The 24,999-nt window shown below is 36.0% G+C and overlaps 1 pseudogene; it reads right to left on the bottom strand.

Annotated features, from left to right (window-relative positions):
- Positions 1 to 10,722: 10,722 nt before the first annotated feature.
- On the bottom strand, positions 10,723 to 11,165 carry LOC140599537 (large ribosomal subunit protein eL32 pseudogene; annotated as a pseudogene).
- Positions 11,166 to 24,999: the final 13,834 nt, after the last annotated feature.

Genomic DNA, 24,999 nt, shown 5'->3' with positions numbered 1-24,999 from the left:
CTGGACAAATATTTTTGTCTGTCATTTGCCAGATCTTAATCTGTTATCTTGTAACCTTGAGATACCACTTTACATCCCAGTTTTACTTTTATTCATTTGCTGGATGAGGGTAATAACACCTAGTGTGCCTTGTTGTTGTCATTGCATGTTTATGTGGGAGGGTTATTTTCCTGGGTCATTTTCAGATCCTAAAAATTATTGAATGAATTTAATCCAGTAGTATATATTTACAGACAAGTTGAAAACTCTAAATAAAGCATTATACAAATGTCATAAATTTCTATTATGGATGCTAGAGAATGCTGGGTAGCTCACAAAGTCTTAAAAGAAAACTCTTGTCTATGACCTAAAAAGTGCTGTATCATTGTTGGATAAGGCACAGGAAGCCAAAAAAAAAAAAACAAAAAACAAAAAACAAAAAACAAAACAAAAAAACAAAACAAAACAAAACCCAAAACCAAAACCAAAACCAAAAAAAAACCAGAAGTAGCACCCTGTGCAATTTCCAAGGGGCACATGGTGCTTGGAAATATTTTAGCTCTCAATTTTCCAAGATATAATGTACTGCTGTCAATGTCCTCTTAAACATGGCTCTCCCCTGACTGATAAATAGCATAGCGCATTTCCACAATTAGAGTAGATGGTTGAGTGAAAGGAGCCTCAGCATCATCAGGTGAACCCATGTTGGTGCTCCCATTAACATAGTTTCTTCTCCATAATTGAAAGAATTGCTGTCTTTTGCCCTTGCGGAGCTGAGAACATGTTACACTGGTAGAGTTAAGGAACTTACTAGTCCATTCATCATCTTTGTTCTTGCAGACATTATATTTTCAATATGACTAAGAGACAAAATTTTTCAATAAGTAACAAATGTAAACTTTTCTAGCACCTAATATTGCATGCTGTGGCCAAAATACATGGAAGAAGTTGAGTGTGAATTTCAAAGAGATGGTTGTAATGCAACACCTCTCCTGTCACTTAAATCAACATTGCAGCCAATATATTTTAAACTTTAGGTTGTTGGTGATTAACCCAGCATCCCCCACATGCAAGGCATCTTGTGCTGGTTTTTATTAGTTACTGCTCACGGCGTCCCTTGGTGGCGCTGCTGTCCCCATTTTGAACTGTTCTGAGAGTTTTGAGTATGAGACAGAGCATCTCCAACCTTCTGTCTCTTACTGTGCAAGGTTAACAGGCTCGGGGAGCAGCATTTAAAGAACCAAAGGGTTTTGTTGAGGCAGTTAGGTAAACATTTCCTTCTCCTCAAGAAATCTCAGAGCCAGCAGCTCTGAGATCTCTTATTTCTCCTTGCTAACACACAGTGTGGCATTAGTTACCTCCCTGACTTCATGTCAGTGTTCTGAGCTCTGCCAAACAGCAGGATAGGTGGAATAGGTTGTGATTTGATATGTGTCAATAAGCAAAGAAAGAAAGAAAATATTTCTGAATTTGTTCATTGACCAAATGGGATGGGGAAAGGCAAATGCTTTTATCTTAAAACTATCTAAATCAGAAATTGAGAATAGGGTAACTAGGACAACTTTGGAATTTAAGAAAGTTCATAGAGAGAATAATACTCAAAATTAGGTATATTTTAGTTTATCACAGTTGGGCTTTATCCTCTTACCAACTCAACATAATTTAATGGCAGGATTTGAAAAAATAAGCCAAAGACCATTGTTGACATTCATTGAACAATAAAGAATAAAGGAACTCTGAAAAGGTAACAAGCAATGAGGAGCATCTGGGAGACATTAACATAGGAGCCCCACTGCTACTCACTTTCTCTGCTCTGCTGTGAAGTCTCTGGCTCACAGAACTTAAAGTCTGCACACCAGACTAATACATATTTATTTTTAACATGGTTCTTTTTTAAAGTATTTTGTTGGTTGAGAGAGATGGGAATGAGCAGAGAAGATATACTTTTATAGTCTGATGTAAAAGATTTTCACTGCAGCTTTGATACAGGTGAGCACTATGCCCTTCATTTCAGACCCTGTGGGCTGTCAGTCAGGACATGAGTAAAGATCTTCCTTTAGCGAGTAACCACTTTCTGACATTAACTGTGTCTTGATGGAGAGCACAGCATATGAGTTATGAGTTTTGGCCTGTGAGCTGTGAAAGATGACTCAGAAAATATAGCCTTGAGAACTAACTGAGGAAACTCCTCTGGCAGCACTAAGCTCTGAACAGACTCAGCTCATTTCTATTTTTGGCTCCTCTTCAGATGTCCAGAATGGCACAGCCAGCCACCAACCCCATTTCTAATTGCTCCTGTTGCAGTATGTTGATGTCTCTTTTCTTCTTTGTGGGAATGTGGGGGGCCAGTTAGTGGAGAGCAGGGGTAGCAAAAGAAAAAGGACAGTTTTAGGCAACCCCTAAGACAATGGCCAGAAAGGGGTTCAAACTGAGTGTAAAGGAGCAGATAGGTAGTAGGGAAGGGAAAACATTCCATAAGACTAGAAAATATTTCTGAGGAGCCTTGGTAGTAAACATGTTATAAATATTGACTAAGAAAAATAAGCTAGAAAGTCAGTATAATGCAACAGAGGTTGTAAACACAGGGAAAAGGGAAGAGAACATGAAGTGTTTGAAACTAAGCTTTATAATACTTGTATGCCAACACTGAATACTCATTTTACTTCCCTATTATTTGCTCAAAGTCTCCTAGGAATGGGAGGAAAAGGTACATGCCAAAAAGGATTTCAAAAAGGTCAATAAGGGAGGAACAAAGGGATGAGAAAGAATGAAGTAATAGGATTTGAAAAAAAAATCTTTTTGGCAAGGACCTTAAACGCCTTTTTCATAAGGACTGAAAAAATTTTTTTCTTGGCAACAAAGTTATTGATAAAATTGAAAATGCCATCTTAAATGCTATGTTACAGAAATAATGATGTGGGATTTATATACTTGGATTCACAGGCTATTAGAGCTATAAAGGACACAAAAAATCATTTAGTCTACCTCTCATTTTAGAGATGGGCCCAGAGGTTTACAGTAATATTCCCAAGGTTGCAAAGCTAATTAATAGCCACTCAGGAACTTAAAGGAAGTTGGTTGTTAGTCTAGAACTAAGGACGACAGCAATCTCTTTTTCTTTTCAGTGAAAATGGTGAGGAAAATAAAGGTCATATAGCTTATTGACTTGATTGTGGTCAGTCAGCACATTAGAACCAAACATCTGACTAAACTAGAGTCTCTTTATTTCTGGTCCATAGGATGAGTTTGCTTGATACGACGCCATCATTGGTTGTATACATTGGGTTCTTTGGGATGACATGGAGATTAGTGGGCAGAAAACTTATTGGAGAATTCTCTTGGAAGCAACACCTATGGAAAGGAAGAGAAGGAAGCAGAATTGGGCACAGGGGATAATTGGAAAGCACTGGGGTGCTTTCTAATGAAGGTCATAGGTGATCCAGAGGAATATCTGAGGGACTGACAAGGGCCTTGGGGATTGTCATGAGTTGGGGCAAAGGAGCCAGGACTTTATATCCCCCATCATCAGTCTTTATGTGCTGCACCCAGGGAGGAGCCATGACCTTGAGCAAGGATGCTTTTTTCAGCCAACACACTTTACAAAGACAGCTGGCAGCTGGCAGCAGTTCCAGAAGCTGGTAGAATAATATCTTCATTCCTAAAAGGGGCATCTTAGCAGCATATCAGTGAACTGCTTGTACCTCTTGTATTCACTTCTTCATAAACATACTAAGAATTAATCTTCCAGGATCCCAGTGGGTTTCTTTTCCAGAGGATTCTTATAAGAATAAGGTTGATAGGATAATCTAGCACCCTGATAATACAGCTAGTTTGAAGGTCTCAGGTGATACTCACCATCTCCCTCCTCCATTATCCAATCTAGATTTCCCTCAACTTCTGCTAGTTTTGGTGGTTTTCTTCTTGGCATGCATGATTCTGACTATCCTGAGCCTCTCGTCACCTTATCTTCTTCAAGTCTTAGTTGCATTAGTCAATTTGCCATCAAGCTTGGGCAAGAGGATCACATGGGTGTCAGACATATTTCTTCCTGTCCGCATTGTATACAAGAAGCCTACTGTTCCCAATAATCAGGGTTAATTACTACCACCAAGATGGGAGCAGGTGCCAGTCAGAGCTTATGGTACAATTAGAATCTTTCTGCTCCTTGTAGGAAATACTTCCCCTTTGAAAAATAGGACATCAGATCATGCAGTTTCTAGAGTTACAAGAATGGGCAGCACAAATTACCCAAGTGGGCCACTGGGAGTGGTGATAAGAGAGGCCACTCTTCCTTCCATTTATCAGTTCCTGGGGCCATGTATTCCACCACCTGGGACATAGCACCATATATAGATCATTGAGTTAGAGTGGGAATTGCATTTGGAGGATGGAGAACCATATTGAGAGTATGACCTTCAAGCTGGCGCTTCACCTGTGCTTTCAACAGGTCACTCCATTACTTTTTTGGGCTAGTAGGTTTCTGTTGGTTTGGTAGTTGACATGGCCAGTGATCTCATGGTCAGATACCAAGTACCCGTTCCCACACCTTGCACCTCCTTTCTTTGAAGTAGATCCTTTGGTCTGATGGTGTATTTTTAGGATGATACTGTAAATCAAACACTGTAAATCCTCAGACAGTGGTTCTGACTGACATGCTGTGGGCAGAAAAGTCAAATCTAAACCCAGAACATGTGTCTGTTCATGTTGACATGCATTATAGCCTCTTCCAAGCCGAAAGGTCCCAAGGTATTCAACTAGCCACCAAATGGATATTTGATCTCCTATAGAGATGGTGCCATTCAGGGGAGTTAGTGTTGAACATTGAATCAGATCAGTAGCTTGATTAGCCTTGGTAGGTGGAAGCAATGCTGTTGAGCCTATGAATAACTTCTGTCCCTGCCACTATAGCTGTTTCATCTGCATGTCCATTGTGCTAGGACTAGGTAAGTTGATAACAGACACTGGCTGATGTGAGCTAATTAGGTTAGATTTTCTACCTGACTTAGTGCCTCTTCTATAAATAGGTGGTCTCTTGTAGGTGTTAAAGGAGTTAACATTTGATACAAAGATTTTCAGTTATGTCTGTTCCTATAGGTTCATCTAAATCCTTTTATCCCAGACCTTCTTTTCCTGCCCTTCCAGTTTTTATTCTTCTTGAACACTGACTTCTGGTCAAATCATTTGCCACTGCACATAAGTCCATGCACATTATAACCTCACAAAGAACTACATTGCTTAAGCTTTGCCTATTGGGAAGATTTCTCTTACCACTGTTGTTAAGAGCCATCTCTAAGTCAGGCTACAACATGGCCCCATCTGTTTCTAGCTTTCACTCACTTATCAAGAAAAGAAAATCCATTTATAACCAAACAGGAATTATTTTTTTTTCTGAGAAAAAACCATGTCCAAACTCAGAACATGTGTCTGTTATGGTCTGGTGCATTGACCATAAAAGAGATGCCCCTATATGGTAATAAGTATGACCTAATAGTCAAGTGCTACAGCAGCAACAGTAGATAACTTCAGGATCTAAGATACCTGCTCGTGTTGCTTTTTTTTTTTTTTTTTTTTTTTTATGTCTCCTGGTCCTGTTATTCCTTGATTTTGGGTGTATCACTTCTGTTGTATGATGCATTAGTCCTCGATTTACCTGACCTCATGACTTTGTTGTCTGATGGTAGCCAGCTTATATATTTTTTTTAATTAATTTTTATTGGTGTTCAATTTACCAACATACAGAAAAACACCCAGTGCTCATCCCGTCAAGTGTCCACCTCAGTGCCCGTCACCCGTTCCCCTCCAACACCCGCCCTCCTCCCCTTCCACCACCCCTAGTTCGTTTCCCCGAGTTAGGAGTCTTTATGTTCTGTCTCCCTTCCTGATATTTCCCAACATTTCTTTTCCCTTCCTTTGGTAGCCAGCTTATAATGAGAAGTTCAGATTTCATGGTGATTTGACACCCATGATCAGGCACTACATTTATACCTGAGCCCAGTAGTATACCAGGACGTACTTTTCAAAAGATGTGTAACTGTCTGTTGTAGATGACATGACCGTGCTCCAAACCCCTAGACATCTGTGCTGTGATTCTTCCACTTGGGCTTGCTATAAACACCATATGGCATCTTATCCCACCACAGATACCCCTAATGCTATTCCATTCTGGTGTGTTATGCTGCTCAAGTGATAGGGTTGCTTGTATCACCGTGCTATACATTATTTTTCTGCTTTGGTTTTTACTCAAAACTGGAAATCATCTATGCTGTCTGGCATAGGATTTGATACTGTATTCCTGGCTACAGAATATGCTGTCTCCAGACATGGAAACATTACTAGGTACAGTTTTTCCTTCTTTGTGGTAGGATGTAAATGTTCTGATAATCTTTCCTTTTATAGAGGGGATATGCCCAACTGCACAAGACCATGAGATTCCTAAAAATTTTACTCATGTGGCAGGACCTGAATTTTCATAGAGTATATCTCCCACCCTCTGGTATGCATATATTTTACTTAGGCCTACAGTACAGTGGCCAATTCTTTTTCATCTGGTCCAACTTGCATGATATCTTAGGTGTAGTTCACCAGTAAGATTTTCTGTGGTATGCGTGGTCAGTTAAAGATCTCTTAAAATTGTTTTATGACAGGAAAGAAGAGGTAACATAGCCCTTCGGCAAGACTGCAAATGTATACTCTTGTCTATTTCAAGTGAATGCGAGCTCTTTCTTATTTTTTTAAAAAAATATGATTAGAAAATAATGTGTTTGACAAATCACTAGTCATATACCATGTGCCTGAAGTCTGTAATATGTACTGGCAAAGATGCTAACATTTGGCAAGCAGCTGCATTTGGGCAACTGCTGCTTAGTTGAGTTTGTGGTAATCCATTCTTATTTTCAGAGTCCATCTGGTTTCTTTCTGGTGACTGACTGGTGAATTAAATGGAAATATGATGAAAATCATCACTCTTGCATCCCTTGGGCCCTTAATAGAAACCACTAAATTTATGCCATTCTCCTTAAAATGTAATAGCTTATTAGAGAATGCTCTGGAAAAATACCTGTGGAAGGGAAGAGAAAAAAAGCAAGACTGGGCTGAAGGAAAAGGTGGCAGCCGCAGCTGACCCATGGGTCAACTCTTGGGGTGGATTGGCCTTGCAGCCTGATTTGAGTTGAGGGGACTGGCCCTTTATAATCCTATGTTGACCTACCAGTCATTGGATAAAGGATGTCTAGGGAGGGGGTGTAACTTTGGGCAAGGCAGCTCTTTTCAACCAAGGGACTTCTGAAAGAGGGCTGGTAGCTGAGGACTATCTGCTGGCTGCTCTTCCAGCAGCTGGGTCCTTCAGTCTTGAAGGTGAATCTGGGCAGTATATCATAGAATCAACTATCAAATTAAATACTGGAGCCCTTATATAATGTATGTTATTTATTTTTGGAAAAAGAGACTTTTAGTGAGTTGTAGGATATTTTAAGTGGAGGATAACAAAAAAATATGGGGTTGGGCAGAAAAGAAATGTCATGGCCGAACTCTAATTAAAGAAAAGTACTAATAACCATTAGCATACTGAACAAAGAACTCAGAAGAGAATGGTATTTGTGGACTGATAAGTGAATCTGGACTAAATTACTTCCCATAAATTGCCCTAATGTAGCTCAGGCTAACATACTAGTTGCCCCAGGCTGACTTCCATGTTTCACTGGCATACAAGTGGCACTTTGCATTATGGAACTAATTGCAGTTGAACTGCATGCTCAAGAACAGGAGGTATACTATAGATTGGAATTAATCCATAATCAGTAATTATATTCTTTTATTTAAATATTTGGGCACGGTGATCTTGGACAAGACTTTATGTAATTAAGATGTATGTTGTTAGACTTAATATCTTCTGTTATTCAAAATATGAGAAGGTGAATTTATTCAGGGATTTAAAAAGTGCTAATTCATCTGAGGGGTCCTCTCTGATTTCTCCGTTTTTAAGTAGCACCTTCATCATTCTCTGTCTCCTTACTCTTTTATATCTTTGTACTTATCACTATGTGATATATAATATACAATATTTATTTTGGGATGGAATGACTGTATCTTCCATTTCCACTCGGAATGTGAGTCTCATGGAAACAGAGATTTTGCTATTCTGTTTATTGCAATGCTGCTAACACCTTTGAAAAGTACCTGATACATGGTAGATGCTGAATAAATGTTGGCTGAAGGATGGACCAATTAATATATGAGTTATACTGTATTTGCTTAATAGATTTCAATGCTTTTGGAACACACATTATTGTTAAAGTTAATTAGGTTAAAAATCGATTGCTTTTGGTGAATTCAGTACTAAAATTGCTGTAACTTTTTCTCTTTAAGAGTTTTGGAAGTTTTGATGAGAAGAGTTAATTATGGTTAATACCTCATAAAACACATGTCAATTTCAGCAAACAGAAACATTCACACTTCATCAGTTCTTATTTTATGACTCTTGACAGGTTCTAAGATGCTGCTATAGCACTGATGATGGTGGTGATCATGGAGGAGGATGATAGTAGGTAATATTTACTGAACAGTTTTTTGCTAGTCACCATGGTAAGAATTTGGCATTCATTAACTAATATTATGCTCGCTAAAACTTACAGAACAGTTTGCCATTTTCCTGATGAGAAAATGAGGTGTAGAGAAGTAAATATTCAAAGCCATATACGTGGCTGGTGATAAAACCAGCATCTGAACTGGATGAGACTCACATAAAGGCTGTGATCTTTTTTTTTTCTTCAGGTTTTTGTTTAAGTTCCAGTTAGTTAACATACATATAATATTAATTTCAGGTATACAATTTAATGATTCAACACATACAACACCTGGTATTCATCACAAATACACTCCTTTAATCCTCATCATCAATTTAAACCATTCCCCCACCCCCTTCTCCTCTGGTAAACATTAGTTTATTTTGTCTTCTGGATTGCCTTTCTCTTTTTTCCCCCCTATGATTGTTTTGTTTCTTAAGTTCCATATATGAGTGAAATTGAATGGTATTTGTCTTTGGCTGACTTATTTTGCTTACCATAATACTTCCCAGCTCTGTCCACATCATTGCAAATGGCAAGATTTCATTCTTTTTTAATGACTAATATTCCATTGTATGTGCATACCACACCTTCTTTATTCATTCATCAGTTTATGAGCATTTGGGCTCTTTTCATAATTTGGCTATTTTGGACGATGCTACCATAAACATTGGGGTGCATGTATTCTTTTGAATCAGTATTTTTGTATCCTTTGGGTAAATACCTAGTAGTGCAATTGCTGGATCATAGGGTAGTTCTATTTTTAACTTTTTGATGAGTCTCTATGCTGTTTTCCAGAGAGGCTGCAGCTGTTTTCATTCCCACCAACAGTGTAAGAGGGACCCCTTTCTCCACACCCTCATCAACACCTGTTGTTTCCTGTGTTATTGATTTTAGCCATTCTGACTGGTGTGAGGTGATATCTCATTTCAGTTTTGATTTGTATTTCCCTGATGATGAGTAATGTTTAGCATCTTCATGTGTCTGTTAGCAATCTATATGTATTCTTTGGAAAATGTCCATTCATTGTCTTCTGCCCATTTTTTAATTGGATTTTTATTTTTTGAGTGTTGAGTTTATATAAGTTCTTTATATATTTTAGATACTATCAGATACATCATTTGTAGATATCTTCTCTCAATCTATAGGTTGCCTTTTTAAAGTTTTATTGCTTATTTCTTTCACTGTGCAGAAGTTTTTTAATGAAATCCAAATAGTTTATTTTTTGAAAGCTGTGATCTTAACTGCTGTAATATTCTGAGGCAGTAGCAAAGTGAGAAAAAAAGAGAGAGAGAAGATATTATTTGAAAGAGTAAGCCCTGTACTCCTCTTTCAGAGTTGAGGATACGGAAGAAGGCAGGGAATGTTTGAAGGTAGTTCAGATACACCATGTATAAACAGGTGACATAAGGCAGAAAGAAAAATGGCAATGTCAGAACATTATTTGAAGATTCATGGAAACAGAGGAGAAGGAGATTCTGTCTTTTGTGGGAAGCAGGGTGGGATCAGAGAGGAGGTTCTGTTTCAAACTGAGAGCAAGAAGTGGAAGAAGAACATGCCAAAAAGAAGTGGCAACAGTGTTGACATTGTCAGAAGTAAGATCTATAAAGTGATGTGTCTAATCAGTGTAGTAAAAAAAATGTGCTTAATCAAATTTCACTCTCTTCAGCTGGAATTATAACATGTTCTATATATAGTGTATATAAGTATATATATGTTACAATGTAGTACTACATATACTACTCTCTAAATAGTATATTGCAGTAAGTCAGAAAAGTGATTAAAACACATGAGCCTAAAAAAATACATTTCTTTCAAGAGTTCTATAAAATTAGAGGTTTTGGAACAATAGTAGCGCTTTATTCCTTCAACAACTCACATTCTTCATTCCTGTGTACCTTTACCTGTATTCACCAGTTGGTTACATTTTTCACATTTGTTTTGTCACTCTCACGTACATGTAAAACCATCATTATTACTGGTAAGTAACTAGATCGTTTGAGAGTAAATCTCAGACCTAATGACTCTACCACAAAATATTTTAGTATATATTTTCTAAGAGCAAGGACATTATTTGCCTAACCACAACATCAAGATTAAAAAACTTAACATTGGTACAATATTATCATCTAATATATAGTCCATATTAAAGTTTTACCAATTGTTCCAGTAATATTATTTTTTATATAGTTTTATGGTTTATGGTGTGCACATAAGCTCTCTGTTCATTTACTTTACTGCACAGCCTGGAATTGGGATGAGTAATGCTGAAGGCCAGCTGGGCTGCTTTTTCCACAATGCCTTTGTGGCTCTTGGAGGAAACATTGTGAGCAATCTCTGCACAGTAAGACTTGTTGCATATCAACAGCACTTCAAGCTCCTTAAAGTTATCTAGGAGCTTCCGGAAGCCACTGGGCAACAAGTGCTTTGTTTTCTTGTTGCTCGCGTAACCAATGTTGGGCATCAAGATCTGGCCCTCAATCTTCAGTTCACCCTATTGTTAATGCCTCTGGGTTTTCACCAATTGCATTGAATTTTGACATATCGCTGTGACTGGTGCCAGATGAACTTCTTGGTTCTCTTTTTAATGATCTTGTGCTTCATCAGACGTCTGAAAGCAGCCATGATGCCCAGTAACAGATGGATGCCAACTCCCCAAGAACATTCTTTACAACACTTTTCCCCAATGTAGTATCCAATGCTAGTATCACATATTATATGTAATTGTCCTATCTCTTTGTATTTTTAGAAGATTTCCTCAGTCATTTTTGCTTTCATAATATTAACATTTTTTAAAGTAGACAGGCTAGTTTTATGGAATGAGCCTCAATTTGGGTTTGTCTGTTTCCTCATGTAGATTCTGGTGTCCTTCTTTGGCAAGAACTTTATGTATGTGATGTGCCCTCTGTGAATCACCTCAGAGGTTTCAATTTGTATAAGTAGTAGTGATATTAACTTTGATCTCTTGATTAAGGTGTTACCATGATTTTCCCTTATAAATAGCATTTTTCCTTTGGAATTAAACCAAACCATGAGGAGGTACTTTGGAAATGTGTGGGCATCCCATCAAATAGTCACAACATGATTTTGGCACCCCCTAATGATTCTTGTATGAGTCAATTATTGCTGTATGGTTGGAAATTTTTCTAATCCCCCCTTCATTCCTTCTGCATTTTTTATTTGGCATTTTCCACATCATTTTTTGAACAATTGGTTTACTTTCTGGCATTATAAGATATTCCAGGCTCATCTTATACTTATTCTCCTCAAACCCTAGGATCAGTCATTTCTCCAAGTAGCCCTGGTACTTTTACTGGGTAATGGTATCTTGGAACCAATATTTGGATGGTAGGTGTACTCATTGGTACTGGAGTGTCATTGCACATACATACATCTTAATGCTGCTATCAAGGGACATGTGTTATGAACACCAACCAAGTAAACCTTAAGGGTACATCATTTGGATAGTAACCACCAGTTACAAAGAGCTAAAATCTAGTTTAAATCATTGTTATAAAAACTGTTATTAGTTTAATAAGCAATGTATAACTATACAAGATTGCATAATCTTTTAAAGTAATCTTGAGAGGAATAATCAATTCTCATTTCTCAACTAAGAATCAGTTGGTTGATAATCCAGATTTTTGAGATTGTGTTTTGAAATTGTTGATTATAAGAATACTGTAACTCTGGAGATGGTGTCAAAGTTAGTATTTCTGTAATACTAGCAATTTGTAAGGAGGTATAGAAATAATAGATGAGTCAAGCACATGTTACTGCTATAGAACAAGCTTAAGTCTAGGTGTAGTTACACGGTTTGAAAACATTGTATTTCTGTATGTTGTGTTTACTGATTAGGATGTTTGAAATGTTCAAAAGAATTAGGCTAAATTTTTAAGTCTGTTCTAAATCTTTGAAGGAGATTTAATTACTTTTATAATAAAGCTTGAAATATTTAAGGAAATTTAACTTATATATATTTCTTGGCAATTTTTAAATAAATGGAACATTTAAGCAATGTAACAAGAAGTCCGTTTTGTCCGAACACAAAAGCCCCTTGATGTTGAAAAGTTAAGGTATGAGTCAGTGTGCCCTGAGGTGGAATCTGGGCAGAGCATCACAGTATCCACTACAATTGATATTTTGATTTTCCCTTGTAAGGTGAAATGAAACATCAGAATATATAGATACGTAGACTTAACCAACTCTGAGCAGGACCTTAAAAAATATACATTTTTACTTTGGACCCTTAACACAAACAAAGAAACTCAAACACTTGCTAAGTATCACTTCTTCAAGGTACCTAAAATAGGTTAAGATACTGCCCTATGTTTTAGATTCTCACACCCTGTCCATCATAACAATTTTATTGCAAAGATTAAGGGGGTGTGTTCTAGATAGTTTATGTCTCACTGCACATGTATTACTGAAATCTATACCAGATAGCTGCCTCTGAAAAGCCCTAGAAGAAGCAATAAATTACAAATGAAAGCTGGTTCTGTTGGTTTCTTCTGCCAAAGTAAAATAAATGAAGTGACTTAATTGATGAAAATAAAGGTATTGCATACAAACTAGTAGATACAGGTGGGAACATCATAGTCACTACCCAGGATTGTTGAAATTAAGTAAAGCCTAGAGGCAGGGAATTGAACCAAGTCACCTGGCAATGTCCCATCAGCCCTTTAGCTGAATTGAGAAAGTATTATTGTTTTTAATTGGTTCCCATTTGACCTTATTAAAAGTTTAAGCTTGCTTTTACTTTAACCTTTTATCCTCTTGACATTTCTTTCCTTGTATTTTATAGTTTCTTTTGTCTTCCTTCATCATAATTTTCCCTTTATACTGTACTGTTTCCTTCTGAAAAAAAAAAAATGGTCGGTCTCCTTGCCATTTGTTAAAAGGAACTAACAGCAAAATATTCTTGAGGGTGGAAATTGTCTTTGTTAGGTGAGTTGCTGAAAGAATTATATGAAGCCTTTACTTCCCACTTCTATGAGACCTCAACAATGTATTTTAACACTAATTGCTTGCAAGTATGTTTGCCTTTATACTGTAAAATGTTTGAGAGCAAGAATATTTCTTTTCATACTTGTTTCCCCAACAGCCTGACAGAGTAAGCTCTCAATAAATGTTTGTTGAATGAATTAATAATTGGATATGTATTGTAATTGTTTATTCAAGTTTCCATCTCTTTGTCAGGCTGTATTTAAAGATGGGGATCAAGTCTTATTAATCTTTGCACTACTTCTTACTGCATATACTGTACATGTAGTAGGTACTCAGAATATTGCAGCAAATGAAGGAATGAAAGAACTGAGACTGAACAGGAGGGACTATGCATCGTTACTTAAAAGTTGTGGAGGACCTCCCTCCAAAATCACCTTTCTTCCATGCCTGTCAATGATGTGAGCAATTCCACTTTATATTTATACACTGTCTGCTGCTAAGAAGGCCTCTTGACGAAGTAAATCCAGAATTTAGTAGCAACTCAAGGTCATTTTATAAATGCAATTACCTCTTCCCAGGATGAAAACATTGGCTACCTGAAGGGAAAGAAGGTGATCAAAGTAAGCAAAGGACACTGAGAAAAAGAAAGCTTTGGTGCTTTGTAATGTTGACCTAGGTCAGTGCCAATGTAAGACATTGGGATGGAAGATGGAAGACATTGAGACAGTCCAGTATAAATATTGAAGCTAGAAAGGAAATTCGTATGTAGCAATAGCTCTACAGGACTAAAGAGGAGAGCAAGTAAAACAAAGCAAACATACAAATGAGAAGCTTTGTTTATTCATCAAAGAAACAAACAAAAAAATTTTGGGGTACCTACTGTGACCTAGGAACTGTGATGGGTACTGTGAACATAGCAATTTTCACCAAACATTTTCACTGTACTGAAGAGTTCACTGGCTTATAGGGGAGACTGATATTGAATAAATTATCACCCCCAAACTCACCTAAAACTATATATTTTCATTTGAAAAAACAATATGAAGGAAAAAAAATGCCTGGTGTTGTGCTGCATATAAAAATGGGACTAACCTACTGAAAGGTAAGGGACCATTTTCCTGAGGAGGGGTCTTGTAAGCTAACACTTGAAGGGAAGAATAGGCATTAGCAATGCAGAGAGGGAAGGAATAGAATTCTAGACAAAAATGAAAAGACATCAAGCAGAAGGAACTTGAGCATTCCTGGAACTAAGAGAAGACTCTTGTGGTTAAGGCTTAGTGAGAAAGGGGAAGAATGGAACAAAATAAAGTTGGAAAGGAAAGCAAGGCTTTGAGGACATATTATACAATGAATGAAGATCAAGGAGTTTGGAGTTTATTTTAACAAAAAAACATTGAATAATTTAATCCAATTTATGGGAGAGATATCACCAATTTGTGTTTTTTATATATATGACTACAGAAGATGGAAAACTAGGAAGACCCCTTCTTCACTCACAGAAACATAGTAAACAACAACCTACTGACCAGAATAACTTTGTGGGAACTCTAGAAACCATTTAAAGATCTGCAGCAACCTGATAAATTCCCACCTAGGAAAAAGCCACACTCAAAATGGTAGGAAATTTTATAGCATATTTTACACCTTTGCCCCAGTGTACTTGGTTTGGCATGGGAGGAAGTCAACTAGTTCCCAGTTCTTCATTCAGGATGGAAAATAAAGTAGAACTTATTTGTGATATTCTGTTTTATATGGAGCTGCACAAGTGACTGGTTTCTGTCTTGGATGCCTTGGAGCATTGATGGGAGCAATGTCATTGATTGGCTATCAGGTTGGAGTTTGCCAAAAACACTAGCAGGCATCCTAATGCAAAAGAGTGTCAGGGAGATTGTAAAACTGTGGCTGTCTTGGGGTAGGAAATTAGAGGCAGGGGAATATAACCTAAGGGGAATATACCTAAGGCCTTGGGAAAGAAATGGGATGAGACTCTTAGGGAAATTAGGGCATTTGAAAGCACCTATGAATAGAGAAGAATAGGATAAAACATACCCATAGGGCCAGGGAAGATGTGTGCTCAGAAAAGACCTGAAAAAAATCTTAAACTTTCACATCAGTCCTTTTAAATGAGGATCCTCCCCTGTATAAGCCAGTCTCCAAGACTGGGTGAAGTGGATGTATTTTTTTAAATGCTCAGTTTTCAGCAAAAGATCTTAAAGCATACAAAGAAATAGTAAAAAATGGCCCATTCACAGGGGACAAAATAAATCTCCAGAAACTGACCCTAAAGAAACATAGGCTTCAGACTTACCTGACAGATATTTTAAAACAACCCTCTTAAGTATGCTCAGTAAGATAAGAGAACACATAGAACTAATGGAAATAAGGAAAACAATATATGAAAAAAATGAGAATATCAACAGATAGAAATTATAATGAAGAGACAAATTCTTGAGCTGAAAAATAAAATAACAAAATTGAAAAATTCATTAGAGGGTTTAAACATCAGGTTTGAGCAGGAAGAAGGAAGAATCAGCAAACATAAAGACAAGTCACTTGAAATGACCAAATCTGAGAACCGAAAAGATAAAAGAACAAAGAAAAGTGAACACAGCCTAAGGACTTACAGGGTCACCAAAAGTGGATCAATATATACATTACAGGAGTCCTAGGAGAACAGAGAGAGGAAGGTGCTGAAAACTTATTTGAAGAAACAATGGTGGCTGAAAAATTCCCACATTTGAGGAAAGACATGGAAATCTAATACAAGAAGCACAATAAATTCCCAGTAGAGTAAACTCAAAAGAGACCCACACTGAGACACAATATAATCAAACTGTGAAAAGTAAAAAATAAAGAATGTTGAAAACATCAAGAGAAAAGCAATTGATTACATACAAGGGGATTCTCGAGATTATCAGCCTATTTGTTAGCAGAAACCTGACAGACCAAAGGCCATGCAATGATACACTCAAAGTGCTGAAAGAAAAAAATCCTGTCAACTGAGAATTCTATATCGGCAAAAGTGTCCTTCAAAAATGGAGAAATTAAAATGTTTACTGGTAAACAAAAGCTGAGGGAGTTAATTACCACTAGACTTGTCCTATAAGAAATGCTAAAGGGACCTCTTCAAGGTGAAATAAAAGAATGGTAGTAACTCAAAACCATAAAAACATAAAATATTCTCCAGTAAAAGTGAGCACATGGGCAAATATAAAAAATATATCATTATAATTTTGTTCCAAACTCTACCATTTATTACTTTGTAGAATTTAAAAGACAAGAATATAAAATGAATAATAAATCTATATTAACATACACATATAAATATGCAATTTGTGGCAATAATAACAAAATGGTGAGAGATCAAAGCAGTAGAGAAATAATATTTTTGTATACAATTGAAGTTAAATTTTTATCAGCTCAAAATAGATTGTTATAACTTTAGGATATTATATATAATCCCTATGGTAACCACAAAGAAAATATCTATAGAATATACACAAAAAGAAATTAGAAGGTAATCAAAACATGTCATTACAAATATCAATCAAACCCAAAAGAGAAGTTAGTAAGGGAAGAAATGAGGAACAGATACACTACAAGGCATACAGAAAAGAAATAACAAAATGGCTATAAGTAAGTACTTCCCTATCAGTAATTATTTTAAATGTGAATGGACTAAACTCTCCAATCAAGATACAGGTTGACAGACTGACAGATGAATTTTAAAAATGGATCTAATTAGGTGATGGGCATTAAGGAGGGTACATGATGTATGATGTGATGAACACTGGGTGCTATGCGCATCTGATGAATTATTGAAAACTACATCTGAAACTAATGATGTACTATATGTGGCTAATCGAATTTAAATAAAAATTTTAAAAAAAGGGATCTATCTGCTGTCTACAAGAGACTCACATTAGATGTAAGGACACACATAGGTAGAAAGTGAAAGGATGAAGAAAGATATTCCAAAAGGGGTGGTTATAAAAATATCAGAAAAAAACAGACTTTAAATAAACAATTATTACAAGAAACATCGAAGACCATTATTTAATGATAGAAAGGTCAATTCACAAAATAGATATAACAGTTGCAAACATATATGCACCAGACATCAGAGCTCCTAAACAAATGCAGCAAAAATAAAATTGAAGGGAGAAATTGACAGCTTTACAATTATAGGATCAGACTTCTATGCTCCATTTTCAATAATAGAACAACCAGAGAGAAAATCAATAAAAAAAATCAATATGGACATAGAGAATTGAATGGCAGTATAGATTAAGTGGGCCTAACAGATATATACGTATCACCCAATCCAGTAAGAGCAGAGTACGCTTTTTTTCTCAAGTGCACATAGAACATTTTCGAGGATAGACCTTATGTTAGGCCACAGAACAAGTTGTAGTAGATTTTTTAAAAGATTAAAATACTTTGATCACAAAATGAAACTAGAAATAAACAACAGAAAGAAAACTGGAAAATCCACAAATATTTGGAAATTAAACAATATACTCAACATGAATAGGTCAAAGAAGAAATTACAGGAGAAACTAGGAAAAAATCTTGAGATAACCTAAAGAAAAATGTAACAAAACTTATGGGATGGAACAAAAATGCAAGAGGTATTAAGAGGGAAGTTTATAATTGTAAACACATACATTTAAAAAAGAAGTTCTCAAATCAGTAACCTAAATTTACACCTTAAGAAAATAAAAGAATAATAAACTAAGCATAATTGGCATAAGGAAGAAAATAATAAAGATTGGAACAGAGGTAAATAAAATAGAGGAAAACAGTAGAGAAAATCATTGAAATCAAGTGTTGTTTCTTCCAAAGGATCGACAAAATTGACAAATCTTTACATTCACTAAGAATAGAAGATGAAGACTTAACTAAAAACAGAAATGAGGAGGGAATATTACAACCCATTTTCTGGAAATAAAAAAGTACTATGAGCAATTGTACATCAACAAATTGGATAACCTAGATGAAGTGGATAAATTCCTAGACACATACATTCTATGAAGATTGAATCATGGAGAAACAGAAAACCTGAACAGACCTATAACTAGTAAGGAAACTGAAACAATAATAAAAAACCCTTCATCAAGGAAAAGTCCTGAACCACATGGGTTTCACTGGTGAATTCTACCAAAAATTTGAAGAATTAATAATAATCTTTCTTAAACTCTTCTCAAAAAACTAAAGAGGGAACACTTTAACATTCATTCTATGATATCAGCATTACCCTGATTATCCAAACCAGGCAAAGACAGTAAGAGAAAACTGTAGACCAATATTCCTGATGAATACTGATGCAAAAATCCTTAACAAAACTTAAGCAAACAGAATTGAACAGCACATTAAAAGGATTATACCCCATGATTTAGTGATTTATTCCTGAAATGCAAGAATATGTGAAACATATGTTTAACATAGAAAAATGGATCGATATAATATGCTACATTAACAGAATGAAGGAAAAAACCCACACAATTATCTCAATTGATGCAGAAATTTTTTTTGACAAAATTCAATACACTTTTCATAATGAAAACACTTAAAAACACTAGTAATAAAAAAACCCCACTAGTAATAAAAGGAAACTAAGTCAACATAATAAAAGCCATACATGAAAAGCCCACAACCAACATCATACTCGATGATGAAAGACTGAAATATTTCCCTATAAGATTAGGGAAAAGACAGGATGCCTTCTGTAACCATTACTATTCAACATAGTACTGGAAATTCTAGCAATTCACCAGTTACAAGATACAAAACATACACAAAGATTAGTTGGATTTTTCTATATACTAACAATGAACAATTTGCAAAGGAAATTAAGAAAAATTACATTTAAAATAGCATCAAGAAAAATAAAATGCCTACTAATTAATTACCGAAGGAGGTGAAAGACTTGACACCAAAAACTACAAAATATTGCTGAAAAAAAAATTAAGACGCAAATAAATGAAAAGACATCCACCTTCATGGATCAAAAGACTTAATACTATTAAGATGTTGATACTACCCAAAGCAGTACACAGAATCAGTGTCTCAAAACCTTGAAGGTGTTTTTACAAAATAGAAAAACTCATCCTAAAATTCATATGGAATCTTGGGGGACCCTGAATGGCCAAAATAATCTAGAAAAAGAACAAAATATGAGGTCTTACATTTCTTGATTTCAAAACTTATTACAAAGCTACAGAACCAAAATAATATGGGACTGGCAAATGGATAACCTCTGACATATATGGAAGTGAAATGATTTTGACAAGGGTGTCAAAACCATTGAGTGAGGAAAGGACAGTCTTTTAAAGAAAAGATGTTGGGGGAAACTGGATATCCCCATGCAAATAATGAAGTTGGACTCTTACCTTATATTGTATACAGAAACTAATTCCAAATGGATCAAGAACAGGTAGCTCAGTTGGTTAAGTTTCAACTCTTGATTTTTGTCTCTGATCATGATTTCCACATCCTGGGTTCAAGCCCTGCTTGAGATTCTCTCTCTCCTTCCCATTGCCACTCCTCCCGCTCATATGCAATCTTTTTCTCTCTCTCTCTTAAAAAAAAAAAAGAACCCAAAATAGATCAAAGACCTAAATGTAAGAGCTAAAATTAAAATTCTTAGGAAAAAAGCAAAACAAAACAAAGGAGAACCTTCATGACATTGGATTTGGAAAAGGTATCTTGGGTACAATACCAAATGGATAGGTTAAAGAAAAAAAAATAGATAAATTGGACTACATCAAAGTTAAAAATTCCTGTGCACCAAAGGAAAAAAATCAATAGAGTGAAAAGGCAACACATAGAATGGGAGAAAACATTTTAAATCATACATACAAGAGAAAAAAACAACCTGATTAAACAATGGCCAAAATACTTGAAGAAATCTCTCCAAGGAAGATACACAAGTAGGTATAAGCCCAGAAAAAAGTGCTCAAGGTGATTAAACATTAACCTTCTCAAGACCATATTGAGATACTGTCTCATATCCATTAGAATGGCTACTATAGAAAACCAGAAAATAACAAGTGTTGATGAGAATGTGGAGAAATTGGCTCCTTGTGCACTGTTGGTTAGAGTGTAAAATAGTGCAGCTACTATAGAAATTAAAAATATGGTTATGATCTAGCAATTTTACTTGTGGGTATACTATATCCAGAAGAGTTGATAGTAGGGTCTCAGAGAGTTATTTGTACACCCAACAAGTGTACAAATAGTATTTATAGTACCCAAAAGATGGAAGCAACCCAAGTGTCAACTGACAGATCAATGGATAAACAAAATATGATCTGTATATACAATGGAGTGTTATTCAGCTTTAGAAATGAGGGAGATTCTGGGGGATCCTGGATGACTAAGTCATTTAAGCACCTGACTCTTGGTTTTGGCTCAGGTTGTGATCTCAGGGTCAAGATGGAGCCCTGGGTGGGGCTCTGTGCTCAGCAGGGGGGTCTTCTGGAGATTCTTTCCCTTTTCCACATGTGCGTGTGTGTGCATGTGCATGTGCACTTGCTCGGTCTCTCTTGCTTTCTCTCATGAAAAAAAAATATATATATATAAAATGAAAGAAATAAAGGAGATTCTGACACAGGCTATACTGTGGATGAACCCTGAAGATATGCTGAGTGAAATAAGCCAGACATAAAAGACAAATGCTGTGTGATTCCATTTATATGAGTATCTAGAGTAGGTCAAATTTACAAGTACAGAAAGTAGAATGGTGGTTGCTAGGGGCTTGGGGCATGAGAGAAAAAGGAAGTTATTGTTTAGTGGTGTTAAATAAGAGAAGTTTAGCCAAGTAAATTTTTACTTGGCCAATATGTAAGTTTAGCCAATAAAGATTTAATTGGCTTTATTAATCAATTCATTTGATCTGGCTTAACAAGTAGAAGGGAGCACAAAGAGCTACCCATAAGGAAAGGTTTTTAAAGGTGGAGAGGGAGGGGAAAATTGGGAATTATTAGTAAAGAGTCCATTGTTTTAGGTAGAATTGACCTCCTGGGAGAACATAAAAGGTCTGTCAGTAAATTTCTTAGGCTGACCAGGAAATTCCCACGTTGACCAGTTAAAGATGACATTCCTGGGAGGTTGAAACTGCAGTTATTTTAGGTATTAAGTTTTGGTTCACTGACTTGAGACCTTAACTGAAGTGATACCTACTTTGGGCCTGTGCTTTCTTCTTAACAATGGTCAGAGTTTCAGTTTTGCAAAATAAAGAGAATTCTGGAAATGGATGGTAGTGATGGTTGCACAGCACTGTAAAGGTCCTTGATACCACTGAACTATACCCTTAAAAATGGTTAAATGATAGGAGCACCTGGGTGGCTCATTGGTTGAACGTCTGCCTTTGGCTCAGGTCGTGATCCTGGGGTCCTGGGATCAAGTACCTGCATCAGACTCCCCATGGGAGCCTGCTTCTCCCTCTGCCTATGTCTCTGTTTCTCTCTGTGTTTCTCATTAATAAATAAATAACATCTTTTAAAAAATGGTTAAATGATAAATTTTATGTGTACTTTATCACATTTAAAGAAATAATAAAAAGATGACTATTAGCTTCCAGTTCACTTTCTTTCCTTCCCCAAATCCTATTTGTATTGTAATTTAAAAAAAGTACAAAAACGATTTTATTTTGTTTTTTAATTTTTTTTTAAGATTTTATTTATTTATTCATAGAGAGAGAGAGAGGCAGAGACACAGGCAGAGGGAGAAGCATGCTCCATGCAGAGAGCCTGACGCGGGACTCAATCCAGGGTCTCCAGGATCACACCCTGGGCTGCAGGCGGCGCTAAACCGCTGCACCACCAGGGCTGCCCCAAAAATGATTTTAAATGCCAAGAACTAGGGTGATGTGTAGAGATGTTGGGCCATGTAATTGATGAATATCTTGCAAAAGTAACATCACTTAAACTTTTAAAGATTAACTGAATAATGACCAACAAATTGGAGGAGAGGAAGGGGGATAAGGGGTCATGTCAGGGAGCTAATTCTTTTGTCTTTTATAGGAGAATATTAATGGATTTTGCCTAAAATTAATAAAATTAGGACTAGTGGTATATGTTTGAGATTTATTGTGGTAACTGTAGAAGAACTAGAACATATTTTAATCATAGGTGATACTTCAGTAAGTGGGTCTGGGATGGTAGAAACTGATTAGGTAACTATACACCTTCATATTATACCCCTTATTACTTCTTAAATTTTATCCCATGTGTACTCATTGTTTTAATTATAATAATTAAAACATTATTAACATAACACAGCAAGGCATAGTGAATAATATAATAAATGTCTTTTTTCCTAATACCTAGATTTATGAAATCTGAGTATTTTAACAGTTGTACTTCAGATATCTGTTAAGAAAAAATAGATTTACACATATATTTGAAGCCTCTTCCTGTTCCTCTTTCTGTCCCTCCCCAGGAGAGATTGGTATTTGGTGTGTGTATTTGTGTGTATAATATGAATGGTAGTAATGGACTAAATAGTATTTTTTAAAATTCAAAAACTTGATGTAAATGAAGTTTTGCCCTCCATATCACTTGACAATTTAATTTCCTTTTACTGCTTAATGTTATATTCTTGGGAGGAGAGATTTTTGAATCCCCAAAATAAAAATTATGATTTATTTATATTGGTATTTATTAGTATAAAATGTATAATTATATTAAAAATATAAACATAATACTAATAATCTCTGCTGGGTAACTTGTATAAATAACATTTGATAATCAAAAGCATTTATACACCTTATATCAAAATGATCACTGAAGTCCTCTTTGGAGCCCAATCTAAAAAAACATTGACAGAAGGAGGAACTTCTTTTCTTTAATGATAAAGAATCTTTTTTTCTGTTTTAATTGGCTAAGTTTTTCTGAATTGTATCCAATGTCAAATTTCATAGCAATGTGAAATGCAAATAGTTGCATAACCCATTTGCCAATTTGTTTTTGCGGAAGAAGTTATTGAAGTTGAATCAAATTGTGTTTTTTTCTCTGCTCATGAACAGTTTCTGAACTATGGAGAGAAAATGCTCCCAAGGATCTTAATGATTAGGCCCTGGTAGCCCCACACTGTTGTGGGTGCGCTGAGCTTTTATTAGAAATAACACTTGTCCCAGAATATTCTGTGTAACATTTCATTTTGTCTCTTCTCCAGTCCTAGGAAATAGACATTATTTCCTCATTATTCAAATGAGGTAATTAGAGCACAGAGACTTGCTAATCACCCAAGGTCACATAGGTACATGGTGGAATTGGGACTTAAAGCCAGATCGAGAGCCTGTGTTCGTTCTCTTCTTTGCGAATGCAGATCTGAAAATATGTAAAAATCTGACTTGGGAAAATAAAATGAGCTCATTTTTGTTTTTTATTCTTTCAATTGATTTTCATGGAGAGAGTTTGTTGTTTGTGAAAAGGCTTCCACATATTTGTATTGGTTCTGTGGTTATGTGAATATTTTCTGAATACTGAATTCTGAAACTGAATGCTTTCCTCAAACTGATATTGACAAGTTCTATCTTAGATTATCAGCTTTGCCAGAATGTCTCCTTCATCTTCTCCCTATCACACATTTTTATTTCCATGGCTATTTCTTATCTTTTTTCCTCTCTCTTCCCCAGCTCCCTTATGTCCAAATTCAATATAGCTCATGGCATTAATATCAGTGGTGCCTTCTTATGATGTGGTTATTTGTACTAAATGAGAAAAACAAATGTAAAAGGGTTTGCAAACTGTGATAAGCTATACATGTCAAAGAGATCTAGAAAGACATATTTTAGTCTGAAGGTTAGGTCACTTTTACTTATGTGAGGATTACTAGTGATGTCAGTGAACAGGAAAACAGACATTCCCCACCCACCCCACCCCCCAGTTTTGTTGATTCCTTGAAAACTTATGGTCATTATTTTGTTCTTTGTAAATTAAGGGGAAAGAATGAGAGCATACACAATACTTTCATTTGAATATGGAATAGCAGAAATCCAAGGAACTGTTAAAACCATGCATTTTCATTTTAGCAGAGTTTTTTTCCCTTGCAATTTAAAATAGTTAATTTTTGGTGTATGTAAATTATACCTCCATAAAGTTGACTTTAGGAAGTTTTAGAATTAAAACAAAAATATCAGGAAGGGAGACAGAACATAAAGACTCCTAACTCGGGGAAACGAACTAGGGGTGGTGGAAGGGGGGAGGAGGGCGGGTGTTGGAGGGGAATGGGTGACGGGCACTGAGGTGGACACTTGACGGGATGAGCACTGGGTGTTTTTCTGTATGTTGGTAAATTGAACACCAATAAAAATTAATTAAAAAAAAAATACCACCACTGTGCCACCCCCTAAGATATAATGAGCCTCAGTGGTGGCTGGCTGCTAACATATCCAAAAGAGAGACAACTGGCCACTATGCCTTCTGCCAAAAGAACACACCACTACTGAGAGTCACATAGAAGGTAGGAACCCACATTCAGTCAAGCATCTGGATGCCACATTCAA

This window comes from Vulpes vulpes, chromosome 7 (genome assembly GCF_048418805.1).
Source record: "Vulpes vulpes isolate BD-2025 chromosome 7, VulVul3, whole genome shotgun sequence".
Lineage (NCBI taxonomy): Eukaryota > Metazoa > Chordata > Mammalia > Carnivora > Canidae > Vulpes > Vulpes vulpes.
This window is presented reverse-complemented; position numbering and strand designations above follow the sequence as displayed.